Genomic DNA, 8,482 nt, shown 5'->3' on the forward strand with positions numbered 1-8,482 from the left:
GAGGCCTGGCGTGCTGCTATTCACGGGGTCGCAAAGAGTCGGACACGACTGAGCAACTGAACTGAACTGAATACCTTTAGGAAAGTAATTAAAGGAATTTAGATTTAAATGAAATAATAAAAAGGGAATTGATATATGGAAACATAAGTAATAATTCCCTTTCAATCACTGTATTAGGAGAAAAAAATGACAACCCACTCCTATATTCTTGCCTAGAGAATTTCGTGGACAGAGGGGCCTGGTGGGCTGCTGTCCATAGGGTCACACAGAGTTGGACATGACTGAAGCGACTTAACATGCATGCATGCACTGGAGAAGGGAACGGCAACCCACTCCAGTATTCTTGCCTGGAGAATTCCAGGGACAGAGGAGCCTGGTGGGCTGCCATCTATGGGGTCACATAGAGTCGGACATGACTGAAGCGACTTAGCAACAACCACCACCACCACTGTATTATTTGCCTAGAGGAAAAAAATCATTTTTCAAAATCCTGAGAGTACTGAGATTTTTTTCCCCCTAATTTCAGGTTCTTATTTAAGATAACCTAAAATAATTAATGCTCAAAATTCTCCAAGCCAGGCTTCAGCAATATGTGAACCATGAACTTCCTGATGTTCAAGCTGGTTTTAGAAGAGGCAGAGGAACCAGAGATCAAATTGCCAACATCTGCTGGATCATGGAAAAAGCAAGAGAGTTCCAGAAAAACATCTATTTCTGCTTTATTGACTATGCCAAAGCCTTTGACTGTGTGGATCACAATCAACTGTGGAAAATTCTGAAAGAGATGGGAATAACAGACCACCTGATCTGCCTCTTGAGAAATCTGTATGCAGGTCAGGAAGCAACAGTTAGAACTGGACATGGAACAACAGACTGGTTCCAAAGAGGAAAAGGAGTACGTCAGGGCTATATATTGTCACCCTGCTTATTTAACTTCTATGCAGAGTACATCATGAGAAACGCTGGACTGGAAGAAGCACAAGCTAGAATCAAGATCGCAGGGAGAAATATCAATAACCTCGGATATGCAGATGACACCATCCTTATGGCAGAAAGTTAAGAGGAACTCAAAAGCATCTTGATGAAAGTGAAAAGTGGAGAGTGAAAAAGTTGGCTTAAAGCTCAACATTCAGAAAACGAAGATCATGGCATCTGGTCCCATCACGTCATGGGAAATAGATGGGAAAACAGTGGAAACAGTGTCAGACTTTATATTTTAGGGCTCCAAAATCACTGCAGATGGTGACTCAGCCATGAAATTAAAAGACGCTTACTCCTTGGAAGGAAAGTTATGACCAACCTAGATAGCATATTCAAAAGCAGAGATATTACTTTGCTAACAAAGGGTTCATCTTGTCAAGGCTATGGTTTTTCCTGTGGTCATGTATGGATGTGAGAGTTGGACTGTGAAGAAGGCTGAGCACCAAAGAATTGATGCCTTTGAACTGTGGTGTTGGAGAAGCCTCTTGAGAGTCCTTTGGACTGCAAGGAGATCCACTCAGTCCATTCTGAAGGAGATCAGCCCTGGGATTTCTTTGGAAGGAATGATGCTAAAGCTGAAACTCCAGTACTTTGGCCACCTCATGCGAAGAGTTGACTCATTGGAAAAGACTCTGATGCTGGGAGGGTTTGGGGGCAGGAGGAGAAGGGGACGACAGAGGATGAGATGGCTGGATGGCATCACTGACTCGATGGACATGAGTCTGAGTGAACTCTGGGAGTTGGTGATGGACAAGGCCTGGCGTGCTGCGATTCATGGGGTCGCAAAGCATCAGACACGACTGAGTGACTGAACTGAAAATAATTAAAATAAACATGTTTAAGTCTGCTGGGTTCTGTTGATGTGTAATATGTATGCCCTCATAAGTGCCTGTATTTACAATTTAAATAACAAAAAGCACTATTTGGGTTGAAGGACAAGAGAAAAAGATGGACTTAATAAAGAAGGAAGCATCTGAACCAGGTGATGTCACAGCACAAAATGGGAGAGCCTCATTACACTGAACTTAACAAAACCTGTACTATGCCAGTCACTTCAACAGCCACAACAAAGTTTTCAGCAGAGTAATAATTTTAGGCTTCATCATATTAAAATTATGTTACTAGCTTTTATCAGTTGGTTATTGGCATTATATTATTTGCATATGGTTTTTAAATTTGTTTTATAGTTAAATATTTAAGTTTAAACATAAGGCCATCTAGATTTTCTGTTATTTTCTAGGAGTTTCATATTTTTGCCTTTTACATTTAGGTCCATGAAGCATTTTGGGCTAATTTTTGTAAAAGCTGTAAGATAGATCTGTGTCTTGATTCATTTTTTTACATGTAGATACCCAGTTGTACCAACAATCAGGGCCAAGAAAAATTTTAGTAATTATACATAAACAAAATTAATAAAATATCATCTCCTTTTTACAATGATGCCTAGAGAATATAATATTGCCCCATATTATTGACCCTTTTAGGACAAAATTCAAACTCATTTTTGGTGCTGGTAACATGGCCAACAAATCTCACAAATATTCAGCCAGTACATATAGTCAATCAAATCTGAAGAATTTGACCCTGGTATGTTCCAAAGACTCAAAGATGACACTGTAGCTAAGGTTGGTGAAATTTCACAGATATAAATGAAAAAGAATAAAGTGAAATGAAAATTAAGTCATGACTTGATGACAAAGAATAAAAATTCAAACAAAGAGTTTGAGAACTGTACCACAAAATTAATTATGGAAGGTATATCAGATACTATAAATATTAATTTTATAACATAATAGAGATAGGATATGAATAAGAAATTAGAACTATAATTTTAATAATTTATATATATCCCCAATGTAAACAAAGATCAAGTAGAATCATTAATAGTCAAGCTTGATCATAGGGAAAGAAAAAAATAGATGAATGAGCAAGAAAATGAACCTTTACCCAAGTGGAAAGAACACAGAATTCTAAACCAATCTTGAAAAGAAAAATCCGCTTTTGTTTCGAGAGGCGCCATCAACATTAGCCACCATGTAAACAAAGTTATAATAATAATGGCTGAGAAGAAAACATCTATCGGACGCATGTTTCCTGGTAAGGTACCTTACTTTACTCACACAACACTGCAATGTAGATATTATCATCCCCAAAACACAAATGAGGAAACCAAGTTGAAATGGAGTCATAAAAGCATGATTCTAGGATAAGCTCTTCCAATTATGAGTTCTGTAGCTCTGGGGGAAATCATAGCCTCTCAGAGCTTTTGTTTCTTCACCTGTAATGTAAAGGTAATACGTGCTATGCGGGCCTTCGACAGTGAGCCTCTGTGATGGCAATTAGATAACATATAGAGCCTCCATGCTGTAGAAAGTGCCTCACATACATAGGGATTTTATTACCATTATAAAAAACATGCTGATAAAAATGAACAAATAGAATAGAATCAACTAGCAAAGTGCTTAAGAGCTCAAAGCCTGGCCATATCCTAATTATGCATTATGGCTATATTATTTTCTAACTGTTCATTCTTAGGAAAGTTGCTTACCTTTTTTGGACCTTAGTTTCTGTATTAGTACGATGGGAATAATGATAATACCTAGTTATAAAATCATTGTTATTAATAAATGATACAACACATTAAAATTTCTTAAAACATACCAATCGTATGAACTCATGTATGGAGAACCATTCTCTAGGAATCTTTGCCAAATTTCACCAATGACTAAATAATTTGTATATTTCAGGAGGTGTAAAGATAAATAGGATAGAATCTCTGTGCTTTGAGGACTCAGCCTGCTGAGAGAAATAGCACACAAATAATTGTAATAAAAGCTAGTGTGATAGATGAAGTATCAGAAATTTCCTACTTTACTACAGGTGTGAAACAAATGTTCTTGTCTTCGTTCATTCAAGTCTGCCCAGCTTCTTGGCCCATGGTAACTGAAGGACAACATACAAGAAAAATATTTTCACAATTAATGAGCACAGTAAAAATTCATATTCATAATCTGGGTGCTATGTTCCAATATGAAATGAAGATGTAGATTTTATACTAAGAATATTGGTCATTGGGATGTCTTCCAGAAATTGGACTTGGAATTCTTTTTCCCAGAGTGTGGAAGGATATGTGCTGATCATTTCATGTCCTCTTATTACTACTGCAATTCTCATTACAGACAGGTGCCTATGCCCAGGAATCAGTCTTTAAGCATGGAACCAATCAGGGGTAAAAGACATGTAAAGAGATTGAAACTGAAACCTCATTTCTCTAGGTTGCTGCTATGTCATCAGTCTGTTGAATTCAGATGTCCAGATACCAGACCAAAACCTTGATTCTTTTTTCTTTTCTTGGGCAAGGTCAGCCAGTGTTTACTCTAGATCCTTGAGACTGAGATTGTATACTTCAGCTCTTCATCAGAAATTCAATTAAGCCATCAATAACACCAATTCAATACCATCCCATTTACACTGCAAAGATAACTTTTTACTGTTTTGTTGTTGTTGTTGGAATTTTTCATTAAGAGATACTACCTGAAACAAAGCTTAAGCATCTTGCCCAGACTTTTGCATTAACTTACCTTTTAACTGGTCCTAGTCTTGCAATTTCTCTTGTTTTTAAATCCATTCTAGAAAAATTTTCACAGTGCTCAGTTGTCAAAGTATTTTATGTGATCACTCAGTTACCTAGAGGCTGGATAGGCTCAAATAGTGAAAATAAGAAAATGTTTGATTCATATCTTAAATATAGTGGAAATATCTCTGATACCCCCATATATCACACTGTTTTAAATTATCATTATGTATGTTTTTATTTTCCTTACAAGACAATGAGTCTTTAGAGTACAGGAATTCTATCTTATTTACCTTTGAATCCCATAATGTGCAAGATCATAATGTACAAATATATGACAATCCAGATCAGGAAATTCCAGCATTACTTGTTCCTAGTTTATTGAAAAAATAAAATCCTACCATCTATCTCCCAGCTACCTACATTCCAATCTTATCTCCTGATATTCTCTCATATGTAACCTATACTCAAGTGGATTTCAAACCTGAAGAGTTGCAGAGCAAAAGTGAGTATTCTGTTCCATCTTCAGACATTCTATATTAGTTAAGGTGTAAGTAGAGTTCAGAAATATACATATATTATACATATCATATTTATATATAAATGATATTCCCAACTCTAGAACAAGTAATCTATTTCTTATTGTCTAAAACGATTTTGCAATGTCCTGTACCAGGTCTTATTATCAGCCTGTAATGGTAAGCTTCTTCTCAGATTACTGCTTCTCAATGCCCATTTTAAATAACACCTCCTACATGAAACTTTTCCTGATTCCTTGCTTTTCGAAGAGATTCTATGACATTTTGCTTCTATCTCTCTTGGATACTTATTATAGTCTGCCTTGTAATATGGGCATCTGCATATCTGTTATTTCCATTAACAAATATAATCGCTTTAAAAAGTAGGAACTGTCTTACACATTTTTAAAACTCTGATAGACTCTGTATAATGCTTTATATAGAGAGCTCGTTTTTTAAAAATCATGTGTTACACTATCTTATTCTATTTAGCTCCTAGAGTTGGCCCTGTAATTTCCAAGTTGGAATTAGCCTCTACACAGTTAACACATCACATAAGAACCTTACCTGTCAAGCCTATAAGCACGCACCCAAAACTCACCTTAAATATCCTTCTCTTCTAAAACAAATGCATTAGAACAGTAAACCCAGCAGGCTTACTTTGTTCCACTGGGCCACATAAAGTTGAAGGTTTCCAATTATCAGCACAGCAGCATACAGTTTTTACATAGTAACTTAGTCGTATGCACTATCATTGCTCTGAACAAGGGAGAAATGTTAATAGGTAGAGTGAAATGAACTATGCAGATGGACATTACAGGAAGTGGCACCTTTTGGCACTGCAGTTATTTCAGTTGTACAGGGTCCTATGCATAAGGCTTAGAAATGAAGTTCCCAAGCCACGCTGTGAAGTGATGCTTTAGTGCCAGAGAAAAAGGGCAGCTTGCTTAACGAAGTGCAGTTCTGACACCCATTACCCATTCAATGCAGCAGGAGAAATGAGTCTAAAGGCTAAAGCAAGGCTGTCTATGAACCCAGTTCCTTTATAAACCAGTCTCCCTGATGCCCTGAATGCCTTATGCCAATGGCTTCATCCTTCCCCCTTACACCAAATAGCTTTGCACCATTTCTGAAATGTGAATCATTTATGTTCCTTTTTCTCCCCGTTCTTTTGAAATGGGGTAATTCTAGCCACTCCATAATTTGCATAAGGAATTACAACAGTGTTTCATCTACACCTGGACCTAATCTAGATGATGAGATTCTGGGCTTCTGAGCTATTAGTTTAATGAGATGAGAATTTGAGGGACCTGGGGAAGAGAGGAGGGTATTTTGCTTGTGGAAATGTTATGAATTTCAGGTGTGAGAAGGTGAATTGTAGCAATAGCCTCTAAAATATCCTCCAATTATTCCTGCCTCTTGGTATTCATCCTTTCGTGTAAATCCTTCCATTCAAGTGTATACTTAATTTAATGACTCAGTTCTGAGGAATAATATATGGCAGAGTGATGGGAGCCTTTATGTTCCTATTGCTTCACCCCTTTTTCTTCAACAACTCTTTCCTTCATCTTCCTAAATGTCTCCGGTGACAATCTTGTACAACCAATAGAAACCCTCCACTGTTTCACAAACTATCGTATCATGTAATATGATGCCTTGAGGCATTCTGGATTCTTGGGAACATGCAATCAAGTTTTCCAAACTTAGTTCAAAGGAATATATTTCCCAAGCTTGCTAGATCGCCTGAATACTCCTCTCCCAGAGTGCCTCCTCTCTTCTTAATGCCTCTGATGCTTTTCTCTCTGAGTTCCCTTAGGCTTCTTGTGTGGCAACTGACACCTTAAATATGCTCAATTACATAATTCTTACTTCCACTATGAGATTATAAGTTTCTTGAGAGAATGGTTTCACATCTTATTCTTGTCATGCCTTTCACTGGGCCTGGAGCTTTATCATGGGTGCATCAGGTGTTCAAGAAATGATCTGCCAATTACTAATTAATACATCCGTGTAAATGCTTTTTAGCTGATAGGATAAAACAGGCATTTACTTTATTTCAGTCCCTGTTGCATTAAATCTCCTCTGATAATGCATGCTTGTGAACCAACTTGACAACATAAAAGTTCTGGTGTGTGCAACTCTTCCTGAATCTGCCTCCCTGGTCAGAGCAGCCAGGAAATGTTGACAGCACCCAGGCAGCTCAACCAGATCTGACAGGTGCTGCCCCACTCTTCCCAGCCAGAGACCCAAAAGGAAACAAGTACATCAAGGACAGGGAGTGTCAGGGAAACTCCAGGGTGCCATGACAGAACCACGGGAGCCATGTCTGACTAATACTAATGGGAGAGCAGTCCTCAGCGGTCAGCAAACCTCACTTTCAAACATCAGGAAAATGACAGCAGAAAACCTCTTATTGAGAGTAGGGAGATAAAAGGTAGTCAAACACAGAGAAATTAAATTAACTCAAGTGTTACCTTTAAATCTTTACAAACTCATCATTGATTTTTTTTTTTTTTAACAGAATCAGGGACCATGTTTTGTTTTTTTCCCCCATCTCATCCTCATCAACACAAGGAATTGCTTGCAATTTATCAACAAGGACACACAGAAAGGCACAGAAGGAAGCCATACATAGCCATGGGGTGCCTGCTCACCCTAGCAAATCGACTTGTTTTGCTGGCTGCTTTTTCCTCTTGGCTGTCACAAAAGATTTAAATACCTAAGAGCACCTCACAAACATTCTTTCTCTTTATCATGCCTACATTTCTGAAATGTAAGAAAACAGAACTTTTTTTTTCTTGGAAATGCAAAGTACCTTTGGTTAACCGGACAGCCCAACAAATCATACTATATTGGAAAAACATTAGTGACTGCATCCTCTGTGGCCCCTCCCACCTCACACACAAGAGTTATTTTCAAAGCACTGTCCTCGCTTCAAAGATGTCACTCTAGTAGTGTCACCAGCACAAGCCCATTAACAAGTCCCTGGAAATAAAAATAGAATCCGGTAATAAAATAAAGTCTAACCTTTTCTTCTTTTCCTTTGTGCTTGGTCTGGTTTCTCTTGCTCACCGCGTGGCCCAGGCAGAGGACTTGGCCTGGCCCTTCAGACTTGAGCTCCTAGTGCCTAATGGCTGCATGGAGGCCTCAGCTTGGTGCCGTGGGCAGAAGTCCGAGCAGGATGCCACTCTTCAAGATGGCGGCAGTGAGCCTTATATGGATTACGTGGAGACGCAGTGCCTGCTGGGTACTCCAATCTGTAGTCTTAAGCAGCACAGCTGTACCACATTTGTGAGAGAACACCGTCTGTCCCTGCTGACAAGAACCCTATAAAGCAGCCCTACCCACAGCCCAGGGAGAAGACCATGCACTGGAGGGCACCAGCTCGCACCTCTCCATTCTCTAATTA

Source organism: Bos taurus, chromosome 9 (genome assembly GCF_002263795.3).
Source record: "Bos taurus isolate L1 Dominette 01449 registration number 42190680 breed Hereford chromosome 9, ARS-UCD2.0, whole genome shotgun sequence".
In the NCBI taxonomy this organism is placed as follows: Eukaryota; Metazoa; Chordata; class Mammalia; order Artiodactyla; family Bovidae; genus Bos; species Bos taurus.